The sequence below is a fragment of the Sciurus vulgaris genome (assembly GCF_902686455.1).
Source record: "Sciurus vulgaris genome assembly, chromosome: 10".
Taxonomy (NCBI): domain Eukaryota; kingdom Metazoa; phylum Chordata; class Mammalia; order Rodentia; family Sciuridae; genus Sciurus; species Sciurus vulgaris.
The window spans coordinates 55,723,343-55,743,321 of record NC_136470.1 but is presented as its reverse complement, the minus strand read 5'-3'; the positions used below and the strand labels follow the sequence as shown (position 1 = coordinate 55,743,321).

The 19,979-nt window shown below is 36.5% G+C and overlaps 1 long non-coding RNA gene across 1 annotated transcript in view; it reads right to left on the bottom strand.

Moving 5' to 3' along the window:
- LOC306670536 overlaps positions 1-19,979 on the bottom strand; it is a 32,489-nt gene that overhangs the window by 228 nt on the left and 12,282 nt on the right. The window contains exon 2 of the long non-coding RNA XR_013766437.1: positions 1,419-1,615. This is a non-coding gene — a long non-coding RNA (uncharacterized lncRNA). The remainder of the gene's footprint in view (positions 1-1,418; positions 1,616-19,979) is intronic.

Sequence of the window (19,979 nt, the reverse complement as noted above, 5' to 3'; positions counted from 1 at the left end):
TGTTGTCTGGCCTTCTTTTGCTTAGCCAAATACTTTCAAGTGTCAATGTTACACACTCATCAGTACCTCCTTCCCTGTTACGGCCAAATAATATTTCACTGTTCATCAAATGACAGCTAATTGGGTAGTTGACTCGATTTGCTCTTCAACATAGTACTACTATGAATAGTTGGTGCAAGTTTTGTGTGCACATGTGCTATCGCTGCCTTTTTCCTTTTGGCAGTGTTGTGGATTGAACCTTGGGCCTTGTGCATGCTGGGCACTCTATCATTGAGCACCCTCTCCCACTTGAGGACATATGCTTTTCATTCGCTTGGATATATACCTAGTAGTGGAAACGCTAGGTCATGTGGTAACTGAATATTAACATTCTAAGGAACTGTCAAATTGTTTCTAAAGCAGTTATGTTAAATTCCCACCAGAAATATATGAGCATTCCATCCTGATTTTTCTTTTTTATTTTTGTGCTACTAGGTGTTGTACTCAGAAGTGTTCTACCTCTAAGCTATATCCACAGCCTGCTTTCTTTGGAGAAGGAGTTTTGGGAAGCTCCCCAGGCTGTCTTAAAACTAGCAAACCTCCTACCTCAGCCTCCAGATTCCCTGGGATTACAGGTGTGTAATCAGCAATTCTCATTGTCCCACATTCTCACCAGCACTGATTGTTGTCTGACATGAGGTGTAAAGTGGTGTTCTCTGGTTTTGGTTTATATTTCCTTAATAATTAATGATATGGCATCACAACACAGGTGGGACAATGGGCAAAGTTCTTCACCTCAACAGCTAAAGTATTTATATTTGCTTAAAGTCTACTCTGTTTGAGAAAGGACTTGAACATTGTCAGTTATACACCTTTTTCAGAGGTGTCATCTTGCTTTCCTCTTTCCTGGACCTTGATGATCAGAGGCTGAAGATGAAAGTTGATAACATGATTTCAAATCCAGGGTACATGAAAATGTGTGAAAAGGTACCTCTAACTTTGTAGTGAAAGCATCTATGGCTGGAGGTGTGGATCACTAGTAGATGCTTGCCTGGCAAGCATGAGTCCCTGGGTTCCATACTCAGCAACACATATAAATAAATAAAATAAAAGATCTACTTACAACTAAGAAAAATATTTTAAAAAACATGTATCCTTCTAGGGTACATCAACTATGAACAAAGGTGAGATTATTCTTACTGATATGCCAAAGAAGAAACCATACCACTTACTAATAAAAATCTACACTCTTGAGCATATACTTTCAGCTGTGTAACTAAGAAGTAGTATGATTTGTAGATTGAAAGTAAGGGCAGAGATTAGGTTTTCTAAAGTTTTGATTCTATGTTCTTGACCAATGAACAACAGAAGGAAGTTGTATGTACATATTAAGGAAAAGTATTTTTCTTACAGTAAAGTTGGCTTTAAAATGTTCTTACCCTTGAGGGACCTTCCTGGAGGTATGGAGGCTCTCCTTTGACCATCTCAATAGCCATGATACCCAGAGACCAGATATCCACTTTAGGGCCATAACTTTTCCCTCTAACCACTTTTGGTGCCATCCAGCAAGGTGTTCCAAGCACAGAACTGTGTTTATTCTGCTCAGGGGTGATGTGAGCACAAAAGCCAAAGTCGGCTAAGATACAGAAACAAAATATCTAGAGTTAATAGTTCTAGGAATGGTTTTATAAGAGAGCTCAGCTCAGGTAACATAATTACATTTTAACTATTAGGTTCTTTTATTGTTTTTTTTTTAATTAATCATAAACTAATCCAAGCTGGGATTAAAATATATTGATGATGTTAAATGCTTCCACTTTTGCTTTTTCTTCCTACAATAGATTGCAAATTATTAGGAGAGATTTATCCTGAAGAAAGTATTTCATCCAAACAGTTATATTAAAACTGAAAGAGATCCAAAAAGCCGGAGTGGGAAATCACCAAAGGTGGACACCAAACCAAAATGCAGTGAATCAGGCAAAGGTCAAGACACTGAAACTTCTTTAGAAGAAAATAAAGAGAAACGAGAATTACTAAGCATACAATTCACCAGAGAGCTTAGAAGGAAAAAAACATATCTAAGTGCAGTTGCACTGTCAAGGTACTCACCAGCACTAATATACTCCAACTTTCTCAACTAAAACAGAGGAATAGAAATCCTATGTTAGTACTTGAGTTTGATTTTGTGCAGAGTCAGGATGTGTATTTACAATCTTCTCTTCCACTGTTAATGCCAATGACTTTGCACTGTCAGTGTCAATTTTTTCCTCAATCCCTTTGAAAGAAACCTGATAGCTTGCACTGGAGACTCATGGATATATGAAATGCAGGCCACTTAACATGAGGACTGCAGCCATATTCATCGAAGCCCATAAGATTTCAAAAAGTCACAGACATCTTATTCATGTTTGGGGTGGGGGCATGTAAACACTTGAGTCTGACATGGTGACGCCTACCTTTTCTCAAACAAATGAGCACCACTGATCTCTCTTCTGGGTTGACACCCTGAGGCCATGACTATGGCAAGTGTAACATCACAGAGGTTTTGGAATGTGGGCTCCAGCTGCTTCCAGTGACATCTGACAGCAACCTTCCCCATCCCCACCTCACACATGTTGTAGACTCCGACATGCTGCTCTGACAATGTCGGCTTTGGAGCTTGTGATGATGTGGATGTGGTTTTTCCCCCAAGTACTGGAGGCTTGGTCCTCAGTGTGGCAATGTTGAGGAGGTAGGACCTGTAAGAGGTGGAGCCTAGTGTGAGGTAATTCAGTCACACTAGGGGATGAGGCCATAAGAAGGGAGTAATGTACTTCACCTGGGCTTCATTTGTTTCTGTGAGAGTCAGTGGTTATAAAAAAGCAAGACTGTCTGTACCCAGTTTTCTGGCCATGCAAGCTTCTACCTCATGCATTTTCTGCCACCATGATGCCATTCACAATGTTATGATGACCCTCACCCAAGTCCAGTCACAGGGGATGCCAAATCCTGGAATCTGAGTATGCCACCAAGTTGATGTTCCTCAAACTAAAGTGTAAAGGTATGGAATTATAAAAAATAAGTTTCATGGATAACAACTACTCTACAAACTCAATATGTCCTACTCTTGCTAATATTATTTTATATTTTCCTTGAATGTTTGTAACAGTTTTCTGTTCAACTATGAAAATGTAGAACCTTCAGTATGGCAATCTCAGTTAATTTGAGATAATAGGACATAATCAATATCAAAATGTATAAATGCATTCTATTTCATGTACAATTAATTAAAACAAATAAAAAATTAATTAACAAAAAAATTCAAGACAAAAAAGATGTAATGCTCACTGCCAGTGCTAACATTGACCCCAATTAAATAGAAGGGGTAAGATAATTACAAAGATAGAAATTAAAATTACCACCCAGTACTTCTAACTCAACACAGGTAAAACTGGATTGTTGGATGTTTAAGACTACAAAATCAAAGGTCATATGTTTTCTATGATATGTGGATGCTAATTCACAATAAGTTTTAAGGCTATGGAAGGATAGAACTATATTGGAATAGTTAGAGGAAGTGAATGGAGGGGAAGGGTATGGTGATAGGAATGATTGTAGAATGAATCTGACATTATTACCCTTGTACATGTATGACTACATAACCCATGTCTTCCTACCGGGTGTCCATCCAAAAGAATGAGAAATTATACTCTAATTATGAATGATATGTCTGAATGCATTATAGTGTCATGTATATTTAGAAGAAATCAGAAGAAAAACAATGAACGGTGGAAGTCAGAGGCTGGAGGAGGAAATAAGCAAATTTCAAATGTGCTACATGGTGTTTCTTAATTTCTTACACAGAAACTACTTAAAGATATATTTATAATCAACAACGAAGCATACTTCAAAGATTTGGAAAATTACTGAGTTGAACCCATTATAACACAATGTTAAAAGTAGATTAGGGAGAGAATATCAAGGGTGTGGCGAAGCAATGATTTGATAAAAGAATAATATGTACAAAAGGAAACCAGAAGCTATTCATCAAGATAATGGGAGAATGACCCTGAGGCTTTTCTGTGATCTTCAACCATATCAACTCCACCATGGTCCAAGAACATTAAGATATAACAGGTTCAAGAAGGGTTCTAGAAGTTTCAAAAATTATTGGTGTGCAGTGTTTCACTGACTGGCACTGCCTCAGATCTCTTCTCTCTGTATTCTAATGCAATGCTACTATGCTATACCTGCCATAGCCCAAGTAGGCTCAGGTATTATTCAGGACATTGCTACCAAATATAAAAGTTATATTCCTCAGAAACATGTGTAAGACTAACTCTGCAGGGACTAGCATGGAAGAGGGGTACAGACTTGGATACCCATGCTAGAATTTTTAAAATAGTTTTCCAGAGCCTTGGCACCTAGGCAGAGAATTTCCACAGGGCCTGAGCTGTGTACAAAGTCCCCACTAGGCTAATGACCAGAGGAGTTATAGGTTTATTAACATCACAGAGAGATTCCATTAAGGCAAAGCTTATTGGAACCATGGAAACAGGTCTTATCCAGAGATCCTACACCTGTAGACCCACCAGCATGTAACCCGATCCTGGGAAAGCCCAAGGCACATGATTTCAACCTGGGGAACCTATAATCATTGATGTACCCAGCATAGCCATGAGTACAGCATGTCCTGATATTTGGAGCAAACCTACATAACATTGTCTAGAAGGTGTGTTAAAGGGTCTAAAAACTTATTCTCAATCTTAAAACTTTAATGTGGATTTTCCTGTCAGTTTTTGGATTATTGGATCTGATACTTTCTTCTTGCCTGTATGTCCCCATTGCAAAGGAAATGTCTATCACATGCCTGTATTACCATTGTGTTTGAGAAGCAAATAACTCTTGATTTCATAGTCTCATACCTGGAGGGAAATGGCCCTCAGGAAGGATCATACATTGACTCTGAGTCACATAAGATGAAGATGATATGACTTGGAATTCAGACTTTTAATGGCAAATGGAGTCGAAAGTTTTTGGGGCTACTGGAGCAAAATAAATGCATTTTATGTAAGTACATGAAATTTGGGGATAAAGGATTGGATGGTATATAGCTGGAATGATGCTGTTCCCTTAAGAATTCATTGTGTAACTTAATGTCCTATGAACAATATTTAGAAATGGGGCAAAAATTTGCTCAATACACACTGAAAGCACAGGAAAAATGTCATGAGTTATTCAAGAAGACGGCATCAAGTGAAAAATCATCTTCAGAGCAATGAAGCAAGTAGGAACATGAATATAGAACCTACAGAATGGGAGAAAGATTTTTCTAGCTATTAATTTTGAGAGGATTTATATAGATAGAGAACTAAAACAACAAAGCCAACATCAAAAGGAGAAATTATCCAAATAAACAATTTTATTAAACAGACATTTTTCAAAAGAAGAATCATTAATAGCCAACAAGTATATGAAAAAAATATTTAATGTCATTATTGACTAGGGATGTGCAAACCAAAACTTCACTGAGATTTTTACCTCATACAGTCAGAATGGCAGTCATCAAGAATACAAATCATAATAAATTGTAGACAGAATGTGGAGAAAGAAAGGACACTTTTACACTGTTGGTGCGACTGCAATCATTACAACCAGTATGGAAATCAGTATGGAGTTTCCTCAAAAGACTAGGCATGGAACCACCGCATGATCCAGCTATATATCACTCCTTGGGATTTATCCCCAAGAATTAAATTCATCATACTACAGGGATAAGTGCATAGCCATGTTTATAGCAGCAAAATTCATCATAGCCAAACAATGAAACCCACCTAGGTGTCCATCAACTGATGAATGCATAAGGAAAATGTGGTATACACACAACAGAGTTTTATTCAGCCATTACAAAAATTAAAAAGTGAAATTTATGTTATTTGCAATAAATGTGGATAGAACTCTTAATCAGTATATTAAGTAAAATAAACCAAACCATGAAGGTCAAATGTTGTGTTTGCTTTCAGAAAGAAGCTAGGAAGAAAAAAGTCAAAAGCGTAGGGAGGGCTGGAATCTAATGAAAATCAAAGGGAGATGAGCAGAATAGACCAAGGGTTGGAAAAGAGCAGAGGGGAGAGTGAAGTGATGTGCAGTGACTTTGTCCAAATTATATTGCTATAGTGTGTGCAGGTACAAAGGGAACAACAAATCCCATCCTTATGTGGAACTGCAAAGCACCAATAAACCAAGAATACAAATAATCCAATCAACAAATGGGCTAAGGAAATGAAGAGACACTTCACAGAATAAGACGTACAAGCAATCAACAGATATATGAAAAAATGTTCAACATCTCTAGTAATAAGAGAAATGCAAACCAAAACTACCCTAAGATTCCATTTCACCCCAATTAGAATGGCGATTATCAAGAATACAAGCAACAATAGGTGTTGGCGAGGATATGGGGGAAAAGGTACACTCATACATTGCTGGTGGGGTTGCAAATTAGTGCAGCCACTCTGGAAAGCAGTATGGAGAGTCCTCAGAAAGCTTGGAATGGAACCACCAATTGACCCAGCTATCTGACTCCTTGGCCTATACCCAAAGGACTTAAAATCAGCATACTACAGAGATACAGCCACATCTATGTTCATTGCTGCTCTATTCACAATAGCCAGATTATGGAACCAACCTAGATGTCCTACAATTGATGAGTGGATAAAGAAACTGTGGCATACATATACAGTGGAATATTACACCGCCATAAAGAATGATAAAATGATGGCATTTGCAGGCAAATGGATGAAATTGGAGAATATCATGCTAAGTGAGATAAGCCAATCTCAAAAAACTAAAGGAAGAATGATCTCGCTGATAAGCGGATGAGGACATATAATGGGCGGTGAGAGGGGTTAGCATAAGGGTTAGGGTTATGTTCAGGGTTAGGGTTAAGGAGGGTGGGAAGAATGGAGGAAGGAAAGACTGTATAGAGGGAAAAGAGGGGTCAAAGAAGGGGTGGTGTGGAAGGAAAAAAATAACAGAATGAATCAAACAACATTACCCTATGTAAATTTATGATTACACAGTTGGTTTGCCTTGACTCCATGTACAAACAGAGAACAACATGTATCCCATTTGTTTACAATTAAAAAAAAAACTGGAAAAAAAAAAAAAAGAAACTAGTGGGGAAATAAAGCAGTGTGGCTTCTGGGATGAGCACCCTTATAAAAGACTTCAGGGCTGAAGGAAGCATTCTCTTGTTTTTCTGCTTTGCACCTCATAAGGACACAGCAAGATGCCACTTTGGAAGCGAAAGGCAGCACTCATGTGACACCAGTGTTGGCACCTTGATCTTGACTCCCTCCTCCAGAACTGTAGATGTTAATGTCTCTTCTCATTCTACTACTCACCAAGGAGTATAAATGACCAAATTTGTATTACATTGTTATAGAAGCACAGACTGAGGCACTTAGTTTATCCAGCTCAAAGTTTTCAAAAGTGATAATATTTTTAAAGGAACAAAAAAAAAATCAAATAATAAATTGAAGACAGTATGTGGAGAAGAACACTTTTTTTCTGTTATTTGTTTTTCTTTTCCCTGATCTTATTTTATTTATTTTCTTCCTTCTTTTAACTTTGGGGTATTTTGTTTTTTATTGTCTATTTTATGTTTCTTTTGTTGTTGCTTTTTTGGTTTCCTGAGTTCCAGAAGGAGTATGTGAGTCAGATTTCTATTTCTATACTAAGAATCTGAGATAACTCATAACAAAAGAAGGTTATTTTAACTCAGTTTTGGAGTTTCTTCCCATGATTGACCATGTTACTTTAACCTGTGGTGAGAAAGGGACTCATGATGGAAATGCATGCAGGAGCAAAACTGCTCACCTCATAGCTGGGAGTGAAAGAAGGGGCAGGGGATGGAGTCCCACCACCCTCCTCATTCAAAGTCACCCTCCACTAAGACACACCCATTACAGATTCCCACATCCCCCAGTAGTATCCCACTGGGAACCCTGCCTTTAACATATGGGTCCTTGGGGAAACATGTAGAATCCAAATTTCATCAAGGTCTATAATTAGTCTGATCATTTAGGTCTTTCTTCTTTTCTAATACAGTTATTACTGCAGTCAATAAAATTGGGTATGTTGTATTTTCACTTTTGTTCATCTGATGGTATTTTCTAATTTTCCCTTTGATTTTGTGTTTGATTCATTGCTTTTTCAAGACTGTGTGGTTTCATTTTTGCCTATTACAAACATTTCCAGTTTTCCTTCTACCAACACTTTCTAATTTCCTTCCATTAGAATTGGAAAAATATACTTGGTATGATTTCAGTCTTCTAAGTTTATTCTTATTCAGTGACTCAAATAGATATATAGGTATATCTGTCCTAGAGAGTTTTCCCTGTGCAATTGAGAAGACTGTATTTGACTGTTGCTGGGTGAAAAGTGCCAAGTGTATATTTTAGGTCCATTTAATCTGCAGTGTTATTCTAGCCCTTTGTATGTTTAATGATCTTCTGTCTCTATATTCTCTCCCTATTGACAGTGGGGTATTAAAGTTACTAATGTGTTACTATTTCTCCTTTCAGTTCTCTCAAAGGTTTCTTTATGTATTATGATCCTCTGATATTGGGTGCATATATATTGATAACTTTTTCCTTTTGTCCCATTGATTGACCCATTATCATTATATAATGTCCTTCTAAGTAGATTAAATATATTAGAGAAGGAATTCCCAGTGTCACAGCTATGGAAGCTACAGCAGCAACCATTGGCACAAGCCAGAATTGTAACTCCGTAAACAGAATAAATTGATAAGGGATTCAAAGTCACCTGCATATTGGGGACGACTGTGGCATGTCTGGATATGGAGAGTTTAGAGACCAGAAACACTGCCTGGGCATCTGCACAATATCATGTACAGGAAACAAAAAACTGCATCTCTCCCAACAGTGTGCAGAGGGCAAAGAAAGGAACCATTTTGCAGCCTGAGCATGGTCCCCACAGCAGCTGAAGAAGCCAATTTCTCATAGACCTAGGTCAGGGCCAATAAAGTAGCCTGGCACACCCCTGCTGCATGACAGAGAAGTGACCAAGAAACAAGTTAGCCTGGAGAAAGTTTTACATAGGAGAATGGACCTCAGAAAAGAAATCAGGTGCTGCAAGAAATGTAGTGAACTGATTATTTGCTTCTACATCATAGTTTGGAAAACAAGAACATCCCTTGGGTTCAGCCTTCCAGCATGGTGCAGAAATTTCTCAAGGTATGCTGATTTAAATATTTCTGAACAATTGGCTTTCAGCAAACTGACTTGAGCCCACCTAGGCCTAAAGCCCACCTCCGGGATTTCCACCTGCTGGATTAAACCTCTCGCCTTAGCAACCCAAACCTGAGAGGAGCAAACTTCACACTACATGCAGCAGAGAAGGGAAGCTCAGAAACGATTGATCTCCAATAGAAAAAATTCCCCAACTTTTCATAGAGATTTATCTTCACATATTTTCGTCTCCCATCACATTCCACCATCATTCAAAATAATTATTTTTTATGGATCATTTTATTGATGACTAGGATGTCTCATTAGGATATTTCCATTTTCATTCTATATATTTTTTCTCTCAATTATGTTTTCCTCAATTCTCTTTTTATTGTCCTGCTTACAGCTAAACTCTTTCTCTTCCACACTTCTTTAATTTTCACTTCTATCTTCTGCTTACTCTTAATCATCACATCCTATACTACTTCTGTTCTACCCTTATCCACCCTTCCAAAATAGAAACATCTGGCAAAGTTACATTTTTAATTTATGCAATTACTGTACATATCATTTTTGTTTATTGTGACAAAACTGTAAACATCTCCTCAGGAGATAATTTAGTTTGAGGTATTTGCATTGTTTGAGATTATTATTTGTCTCTCCCTTTTAGATGAGGAACATGAATCTTAAGGTAGAAGCCCCACCTCCTCAGATCCATAGTGCTGGATTGGTTGACACTCAAACAACATGAAACAATAAGGAACATACTGCCCCAAACAAACCAAGGTGCTCCATTAATAAATTCCTCTAATTTAACAGTGGAAGCTATAACAGGGAAGGAGATAAGAATGTACATAGTAAAACTGATCTGACAGAGAAAAGACAACTTAAGAATTGACAGTAGGCAAAAAATAAAGGAAATGAAAGATCACTTCAATAAAGAGATACAGTTTCTGAAAAATAATCAAGCAGTAAACCTTGAAAAGATGTAGTCAATAAACCAAATTAAAAATTTAATGGAAAGCATGACAAACAGGCTAGACAACTTGGAAGACAGATTCTTAGGCATTGAAGACAAAAGTTATCATCTTGAAATCAAGTTGACAAAGAGAGATGATGTTGAGAGATCATGAACAGAACTTCCAAAAAATATGGGATAAGGTGTAAGACCAAACATAGGATTTAACAGGACAGATGAGGGTATCGAGGTTGAAAACAAAGGAATGCGCAATCTTTTCAATGAAATCATATCAAAAAATTGCTGAAACCTAAAGAATGAAATGGAAAATCAAATACAGGAGGCTTGCAGGACACCAAATGTACAAAGGACAGCAGCTCCACATCAAGGCTCATTATAAGGAGAATGACTAACATATAGTATGAGGAGAGAATCTTAAAGGCTATAAGAGAAAACAATCACATTACATATAGGGAGAAACCAATAGATATCTCAGGTCATTTCTCAACGTAGACATTCAAAGCAAGGAGGTTCTGGAATAACATATTTCAAGATATGGAGGAAAAAAAAAAAGGATGGCAACCAATGATTTTGTGTCCAGCAAAGATAAGCTTCAGATTTCAAAATGAAATACAAATCTTCCATGATTACAAAAAGTTAAAATAATTCACAAGTAGAAACTCTGCTCTATAGAACATTCTCAGCAAAATATTCCTTGAGGATGAAATGGAAAAACAAGGGAAAGCAGCAAAATAAAGAACTTCACCAAAGAATTATCAAGGAAGGAGAAACCAATTCAAATTAAAACCAAGGAATAAACCAAAATGACCAGAAATACAACTTATATCTCAACAATAACCTTGAAAGTTAATGGCATAAACTCATCAATCAAAAGACATAGACTGACAGATTGGATGTAGAAAGAAGACCCAACAATATGATGTCTCCAAGCCACTCTCTCCATAGGCAAATACATCCACAGACTGAAGGTAAGAGCATGGGAAACAAATGTATCACTCACCTGGATTGTGTCAACAAGCAGGGGTTTCTATCTTCATATCAGATACAGTGGACTTTAAGCCAAAGTTAATCAAAAGGGACAAAAAAGGACATTCTATACTGTATAAGTGATCTTATGAGCATCGATGTACATCAAACAAATATTCTGTTTCAAGTATCAAATAGACAACAAAGAAAAATATTGGGTAGTGTTAACATACCTCCCTCACTACTGGACTGATCTTCCAAACAAAAACTAAATATAGAAAGTACAGAACTAAATAATCCAATGAATAATTTAGAATTAACAGACATTTATAGAATATTTCATCCATCAATGTGCAAATATGCTTTCTTCTTAGCATTAAATGTATTCTTCCCTAGAATAGAACATATCTTATGCAACAAAGAAACTCAGTAAAAAAAAAAAAAAAAGAGTGGAGATATTACCGTGAATTCTATCAGATCATAATGAAGTTAATTTAGATATCAGTGATAAAATTAAAAACAGAAGCTACAATAAAACCTGGAGACTCGATAATAAACTATAATAGGATGACTTCTGGTTTATGTGGCAAGGATAAAAGTTCTACAAATTGATTTGAGGATGGGTTAAAGATAGGTAGACTAGAGTGTACTGGTGGGATATTCCCGAGGGAGGAGAATGAAGTGGGATTTTGATAAGTTCAGAATTGCAAAAGGTGGAATCTGAATATTCACGTAATGAAAATTTCTATCTCTACAGGATCAAAATAATTGTGGTCTTTTGGTTTCCATTAAAGTAAACAAACAAACAAGAAGTGGGGCATGGTAGCATATGCCTGTAATCCCAGCAACTTGGGAGGTGAGTCAGGAAGATCACAATTTCAAGGGAAGTCTCAGCAAATTAATGACGCTGTAAGCAACTTAGCCAAACCCTGTCTCCAAATAAAAATAGCATAAGGTCTGCGGATGTAGCACAGTGTTTAAGTGCCCCTGGGTTTAATCCCTAGTACCAAAAAAATAAATATAATCACCTTCTGCTATTACTCATGGTCCACCTGCTACAAGCTTGTTTTTTTTTGTGGTCTTCACAGCTGAGTGGCTCCTATGTATCTTCTCCTTGCACGAAGGTTACCGTTCAACACTTCTTCAATTTCACTTCCTATCTCCACCTCCCATTCCATCAAAACTGCTTTGACAAGGTCAGATATGGCTTTCCTACTGAAAAAGCAAATGATAATTATCATTTTTCAATTTAATGCCTCAAGAGCACTTGATGGCGTTGATCTAATGCTTAAGTTCACAAAATGACTGACATAGCACTACACACCATAAGAATTAGAAAATGAGAGCAAAATCAGACACGTAATTTACATTAGTGTAATAATGATAACACTTAAATATATGATGCATCCATGCATTTATGGGCATTTTAGATGGAAAGTTAAACTATTACAATGGATAGTTCAAAACAACAGTCACCAAAATCATGGCATTTTTCATCTTATTATTATTATACCAAAACCTAAGCCTCTATCTTTCCTTTGATCCTGTTGTTTTCTCAAACGTGCCCAGATTATTACAGTAAAAGTCAGAATTCCCATCTTAGATAAAATGTCAGGATCCTCACAAGGCACTACACAGAGGCTCATTTCCCTGGGATCTTACTGCGTATATAATCACCTCCTGGTAATCCTCGTGGTCCACCTGCTACAGGCTTGTATTTTTTGTGCTCTTCACAGCTAAGTGGCTCCTATGTATCTTCTCCATGCACAAAGGTTACCAAATGCTCAATGCACTGTAACCATGCTGAAATCCTTGAAGATCTTTCAGTGTACCAGGAAATGTTCTTCTCTAGGTAAATTTCTCTAGGTAAATAAGCATCTCTCTCTTACATCTTGTGTTCAAATGTCATCTCAGTGAAGCCCTCCAAATGTAACCTTTTCAAAGCAAACCCCTGACCCTCTCTCTCTCTCTCTCTCTCTCTCTCTCTCTCTCTCTCTCTCTCTCTCTCTCTCTCTTTCTCTCTCTCTCTCTCTCTCTCTCTCTCTCTCTCTCTCTCTCTCTCTCTAAAGCATCCATTGCTTTATCTATTCATCTGCATAAGGGCATCTCTATTGGCTTCTTTGTTAAACAATCTCGCGTGGAGCATGCATTCTACCCTCGTGTATAACTCATTAGAACAAAATTTAAAATACCAAAGGTAAAAGAAAGAGTCAATTCCTAATGAATTATTCTTATATACCTTATTGTTTCTCCCCTACCAATAGAATGTATGTCCTACAACAGGAGGAATTTTTGTTGGTTTCTAGGCATCAACTTAAACACTGCCTAGCCAAGGCAGGTACACAATTTAATATGGGCTTAATGAATACAAGAAACTAGAGGTTTTGAAAATTGTTCTGAAAAGTATTCTAAATTAATCACCTGAAAATTATTATGACTGTTTATTTGAACTGGAATCACTGGCAATGGGGCCAAAAGCATTCAGGAGAAAATATCCCCATCCCATTTCCTCTGTTGTATGGCCTTTTTTTTCTTAGCCAAATACTTTCAAGGGTCAATGTTATACACTCATCAGTACCTCCTTCCCTGTTACAGCCAAATAATATTCTACTGTTCATCAAATGACAGCTAATTGGGTGGTTGCCACTTTTTGCTCTTCTACATAATTCTGCTGTGGACACTTGGTGTAAGTTTTGTGTGCACATGTGCTATTGTTCCCTTTTTCCTTTTGTCAGTATCATGGATTGAATCCAGGGCCTTGTGCAAGCTGGTCACTCTACATTGATGTACCTTCCCACTCTGTGGACATATGTTTTCCGTCACTTGGATATATACCTAGTAGTGAAATAGCTAGGTCATGGGGGAACTGAATATACCTTTCTAAGGATCTGTCAAATTGTTTCTAAAGCAATTATTTTAAATTCGCACCAGCAATATATGAGATTCAGTCTTGTTTTTTTCATTTTTATTTTTGCAGTACATGGAGTGGAACTCAGGAGTGTTCCACCTCTAAGCTACATGCCCAGCCTTCTTTCTTTTATTGTGAGAAGGAGTTTTGAAAAGCTTCCCAGGCTGCCTTAAAACTTGCAATCCTCCTACCTCAGCTTCCCAAGTACCTGGAATTACAGGTGTGCACCACTGAGCCTCGCCAACAATTTCAATTTTCCCACATTCTCCTTAGCACTGGTTATTGTCTGATATAAGGTCTAATGTGGTGCTCTCTGGTTTTGGTTTATATTTTCTGAATGACTGATGATGAGGGGCCAAAGCAGAGATAGGACAAGTGGTGAAGTTCTTCACCTCACCTGCTAGAGTATTTGTTCAAAGTCTACTCTGTTTGAGAATGGACTTGAACATTATCAGTTATATACCTTCCTCAGAGTAGTGATCTTGCTTTCCTCTTTTCTGAACCTTGGAGGTCAGAGGCTGAAGTTCTAAGTTGATAACATGATTTCTACATGCAGGATACTTAAACGTGTAGGAAAATGTTCCTTAAGTGTGTAGGAAAAGCATCTATGGATGGAGGTGTGGATAATGGTAGAAGCTTGCCTGGCATGTGTCATGTCAGGCCCTGCAACATATAGAAATATGTTCTGTACCCTGCAACATATATAAATAAATAAAATAAAAGATCCATTGATAACTAAAAAAATATTTATAATAAATGTATCAAACTATGGTACATTAACTATGTACAAAGGTGAGAATATTCCTACTCATACTCCAAACAAGAAACCATACCACTAACTAATAAAAATCTACACTCTTTGGCTCACACGTTTAGCTCTATACCTTAGAAGCAATGTGTTTTGTAGATTCAAAGTAAGGGTAGAGATTAGGTTTTCTCAAATGATTCTAAATTTTTGACCAATGAACATCTAAAGTTAATAGCTTCTAGGAATGGTTTTTCACTACAGCACACCTCAGAAGACATAATTACATTTTGACTATTAAGCTCTTTTATTGTTTTTTTAAAAATAATTTAATAATAAAGTAATTCGGACTGGGATTAAAATATTTTGATGATATTGCATACTGTCCCCTTTTGCTTTTTCTTCCTATAACAGAGTGGGAATTATTAGGAGGACATTTATCCTGAATAATACATTTTCTCCTAAAAGTTATAGTAAAACTGCAAGAGATCCAAAAAGCAGGGGAAAATCACCAAAGGTGGACAACAAACCTAAATGCACTGAATCAGGCAAAGGTCAAGACACTAAAACTTCTTTAGAAGCAAATAAAGAGAAACTAGAATCAGTAAGTATAAAATATAGCAGAGAGCTTAGAAGAAAAAAAAATATTAAAGTGAAGTTGTACTGACAAGGTACTCACCAGCATTAATCTACTCCAAAGATCTCAAGATAATAGAAAACTTACTTTAGTACTTGATGCTAATTTTGTGTAAAGACAGGATGAGTATTTACAGATATCCCTTCTACTGTTAAAGCCATTCAGTTAATTATTAATTACTGGCATTAGATCTGCAAGCTTCAGAGTGTTTCTTATTTACATAGGAATGAATAATAGCTATGAACTGCTTCTTAACTAAACCTAAGTAGGATATTTTGTAAACTATTGTTTTCAGAATTCCTTCCATATTAGTACATTTATGTGCCTCGATTAAAAACTATATTACAATAATAAAAACACCATTCCTTTACTGTTTAACCTTTAATGTAGTTTTAGTGTTTCTTTACCGTGATGCAGAGAATATCCTTTTACTAATTGTGGTGCACATAAATATTAAGTCTATAGGACTGAATATGGAACAGAGTACTGTTAAGAAAAAAAATAATAATAATAAAAAATAATAATATGTATAAATGCTGTTATATGACACCAGTGTCAGCACGTTGATCTTGATTCCTCCAGAAGATAATTAATTTCTGTAAGATATTAATTTCTGTTCTCAATCTACTACTCACTATAGAGTATATAAATGACCAATATTGAAATATTTAAATATATATAAATGACCAATATTGAAATATTTTGTTATAAAAGCTCAGATTGTGGCATTTAATGATCCCGCTGAAAGTTTTCAAATGTGATAATCTTTTTAAAGTTGCAATAAAAACAAAATCATGAATTTTTTTCTCTTATCTGCTTCTATTTCCCCATGATCCAATTTTACTTATTTTCCTCCTTCCATTAACACTGGGCTTATTTTGTTTTTTTATTGTCTGTTTTTATGTTGTTTTTGTTTATTTTTCGAGTTCCTGAAAGTGTATGTGAGTCAGACTTCCATTTCTATAATAATAATCTGACATAATTCAGAAGGAAAGAAGGTTTATTTTAACTCAGTTTTGGAGTTTCTTGCCATGATTGACCATGTTACTTTAACCTGTGGTGAGAAAGGAATTCATGATGGAAGTGCATGCAGGAGCAAAACTGCTCACCTCATAGGTGGGAGTGAAAGACAGAATAGGCAGGGGCTGGAGTCCCACCACACTCCTTATTCAAAGTCACCCCCCACTAAGGCACACCCATTACAAGTCCCCACATTCCTCAGTAGTATCACACTGGGAGCCCTGCCTTTACCCTATGGACCTTGGGAAAACACGAGGTATCTAAATTACATCAAGGTCTAAAGTTAGGCTGATTATTTAAGATCTTTCTTCTTTTGAAGTACAGGTATTAGTCACTATAAGCTTCCTTTTTTGTACCCCTTGTGCTTCTGCCAATAAGACTGGGTATGTTCTTTTTCAATTTTGTCCACCTGATGATATTTTCTCATTTCCCCTTTGATTTCTTTTTGATCCATTGCTTGTTCAACTGTGTGGTGTCATTTTCACCTAATGGAAAAATTTCGAGTTGTCCTTCTACCATTTCTTTCAAGTTTAATTGAATTAGAATGGAACATACATATTTGGTGTGATTTTAAACTTCTAAGTTTATTCTTACTCAGTGACTGATTAGATATATAGATATATCTGTCCTACAGAGTGTTCCACGTGCGCTTGGGAAGACTGTATTTGACTGTTGATGGTTGGAAAGTGCCACGTATGTGTCTAAGTTCCATTTAATCTGCATTGTCATTCTAGTCCTCTGTATCTTTAATGATCTTCTGTCTCTATGTTTTCTCCCTATTAAAGTGGGGTATTAAAGACCCAGTAAATAAAATTACTAATGTGTTACTATTTATTCCTTCAGTTCTTTCAATGGTTTATTTATTCTGATGCTCTGTTATTGAGAGCATGCACATTGATATATTTTTTCATGTGCCTAATTAATTGACCCATTTGTCATTATATAATGTCCTTCTGTGACTCTTTTTACAGTTGTTAATTCGAATTCAGTTTTACCAGATGTATCTGTCACTACTGTGCTTGCTTATGGTTACTGTGTCCATGAAATATATTCCCATCCTTACATTCTGTGAGTCCTTAATTATAAATTGAATTTCCTGTAGATATTATTTTGAGGAATCTTGTTTTCCTTATTTTTTATCCAGTCATCCACTCTAAGTATTTGGATTGGGATGTTTAATCACTTCCACTTAGTGTAATTATGGATAGGGTAGTATTTACTAAGGCTCCATGACATTAAACCAAGAAAAGCAGAGCTCCTCTGTGAGTGGGTGGAATGGATGAAACGTTGGATGGTCTTTGCTGGAATTTAATACTGTACACTCAAAGAAATTGGAAACTCAGTTGATCAAATATATTAGGGAAGGAATTCCCAGTGTCACAGCTATGGAAACTACAGTAGCAACCATTGGCACTAGTTGGAATAGTTACTCCATTCACAGGGAAAATTGATAAGGGATTCAAAGTAAACTGCATATTGGGGAGGACTGTCGCATGTCTGTGTATGGAGAACTTAGACACCAACGATACTACCTGGGCCGCTGTGCAATATCTTGTGAGGAAACAAAAAGCTGCATCTCTCCCAACAGTGTCAGAAGGCAAAGGAAAGGAACCATTTTGCAGCCTGAGCATGGTCCCCATAGCAGCTGAGGAAGCCAATTTCTCCCAGAATTGAGTGAGCCCCAAAAACTACCCTGGTAAACCATGATGCATGACAGAGTTGGGATAAAGTGACCTGCAACAACGCAACCAGTCTGTATATTGTTTGCTTTCATGAGGTTATTATTTGTCTCTCCCTTTATGGTGAGGTACATGTGTCTCAAGGTAAAAAGTCTACTTCCTCAGATCCACATTGCTGGGTGTGTAGACACCCAAACAACATAAAAAATATGAAAAAAAATTGTCCCAAACAAACAAAGATTCTCCAATAATAGAAACCACTAATTCCACAGTGGAAGCTCTATCAGAGAAGCAGTTACTAAAACTGATCTGCCAGGGAAAGGACAACTTAAGGAGTGACATTAGACAGAGATCCTAGGAAGTGAAAGATCACTTCAATAAAGAGAGATTTTGAAACATAATCAAGCAGTAACCCTTGAAATGATGCAATCAATAAACCAAATTAAAAATTCAATGGAAAGCATGACCAACAGACTAGACCATGTGGAAGACAGATTCTTAGGCAATGAAGACAAAAGTTATCATCTTGAAAAGCAAGTTGAACATGGAGAGAAGATGTTGAGAGACCATGAACAGAATTTCCAAGAAATATGAGATAACCAAAAAGACCAAATGTAATATTTAACAGGATAGATGAGGGCACAGAGACAAAAAGTAAAGGAATGCACAAACTTTTCAATGAAATCATATCAGAACACTACTGAAACCTAAAAAATGAAAAGGAAATTAAATAGAGGAGGCTTGCAGGACACCAAATGTACTAAACTATAGGGGACCCACATCAAGGCTCATTATAATGAGAGTGAGTAATATACAGAATAAACAAAGAATCTTAAAGGCCATGAGAAAATAATCAAATTACATTTTTTGGGAAAGAAATTCTAACTTCAGCTCATATCTCAACACAGACCATCAATCTTGGAGGTCTTAGAATGATATAAGTCAAGTTCTGAACAAAAAGAATGGATGGTAAGCAAGAATTTTGTATCCAGCAAAATTAAACTTTAGATTTGAAGATGAAATAAAAATCTTCCATGATTTAAAAAAGTTAGAAGCATTCACAACTAGAAATCCTGCACTATAGAACATTCCCAACAAAATATTCCATGAAGCTGAAATGAAAAAGAAAAAAGTGAAAATCAGCAAAGTAAAGAAGAACACTAAAGGAATTATCAAGGAAAGGAAAAATTGAGTTAAATTAAAAGCAAGAAATAAACAAAATGAGCAGAAATACAAGCTGTATCTCAATAATAACATTGAATGTTAATGGCCTAAACTCATCAATCAAAAGACATTGAATGACACATTGGATGAAAAAAATAGACACAAAAATACACTGTCTCCAAGCGACTCACTTCATAGGCAAATACATCCACAGACTGATGATAAGATCATGAGAAAAAAATGTATCATTCATATGGATTGCGTAAACGAGCTGGGGTTTCTATCCTCATATCAGAGAGAGTGACCTTTAAGTAAAAGTCAATCAAAAGGGACAAAAAGGACATTCCATACTGCATAAGGGATCATCTATCTACAATCACACAAATATTCTCAGTTTCTAAGTATCAAATAGATGACAAGCAAGAACCTTAGGTGGATTTAACATACCCCTCTCATTACTGGACAAATCTTCAAACAAATGCTAAATGAAGTGCTGCATCTATTTCCTGACACTGTGACACTTGACACGGTCTGTTGGAGTAGAGAATCCAACACTTGACATGGTTCTGTTGATCATCCTACCTCTTGGGGGCCGTAGGTGAGGCATGTCTGCATGTGTAGTTGCTTTTTAATATCAATAATCAATATATTATTAGAAACGAGTCA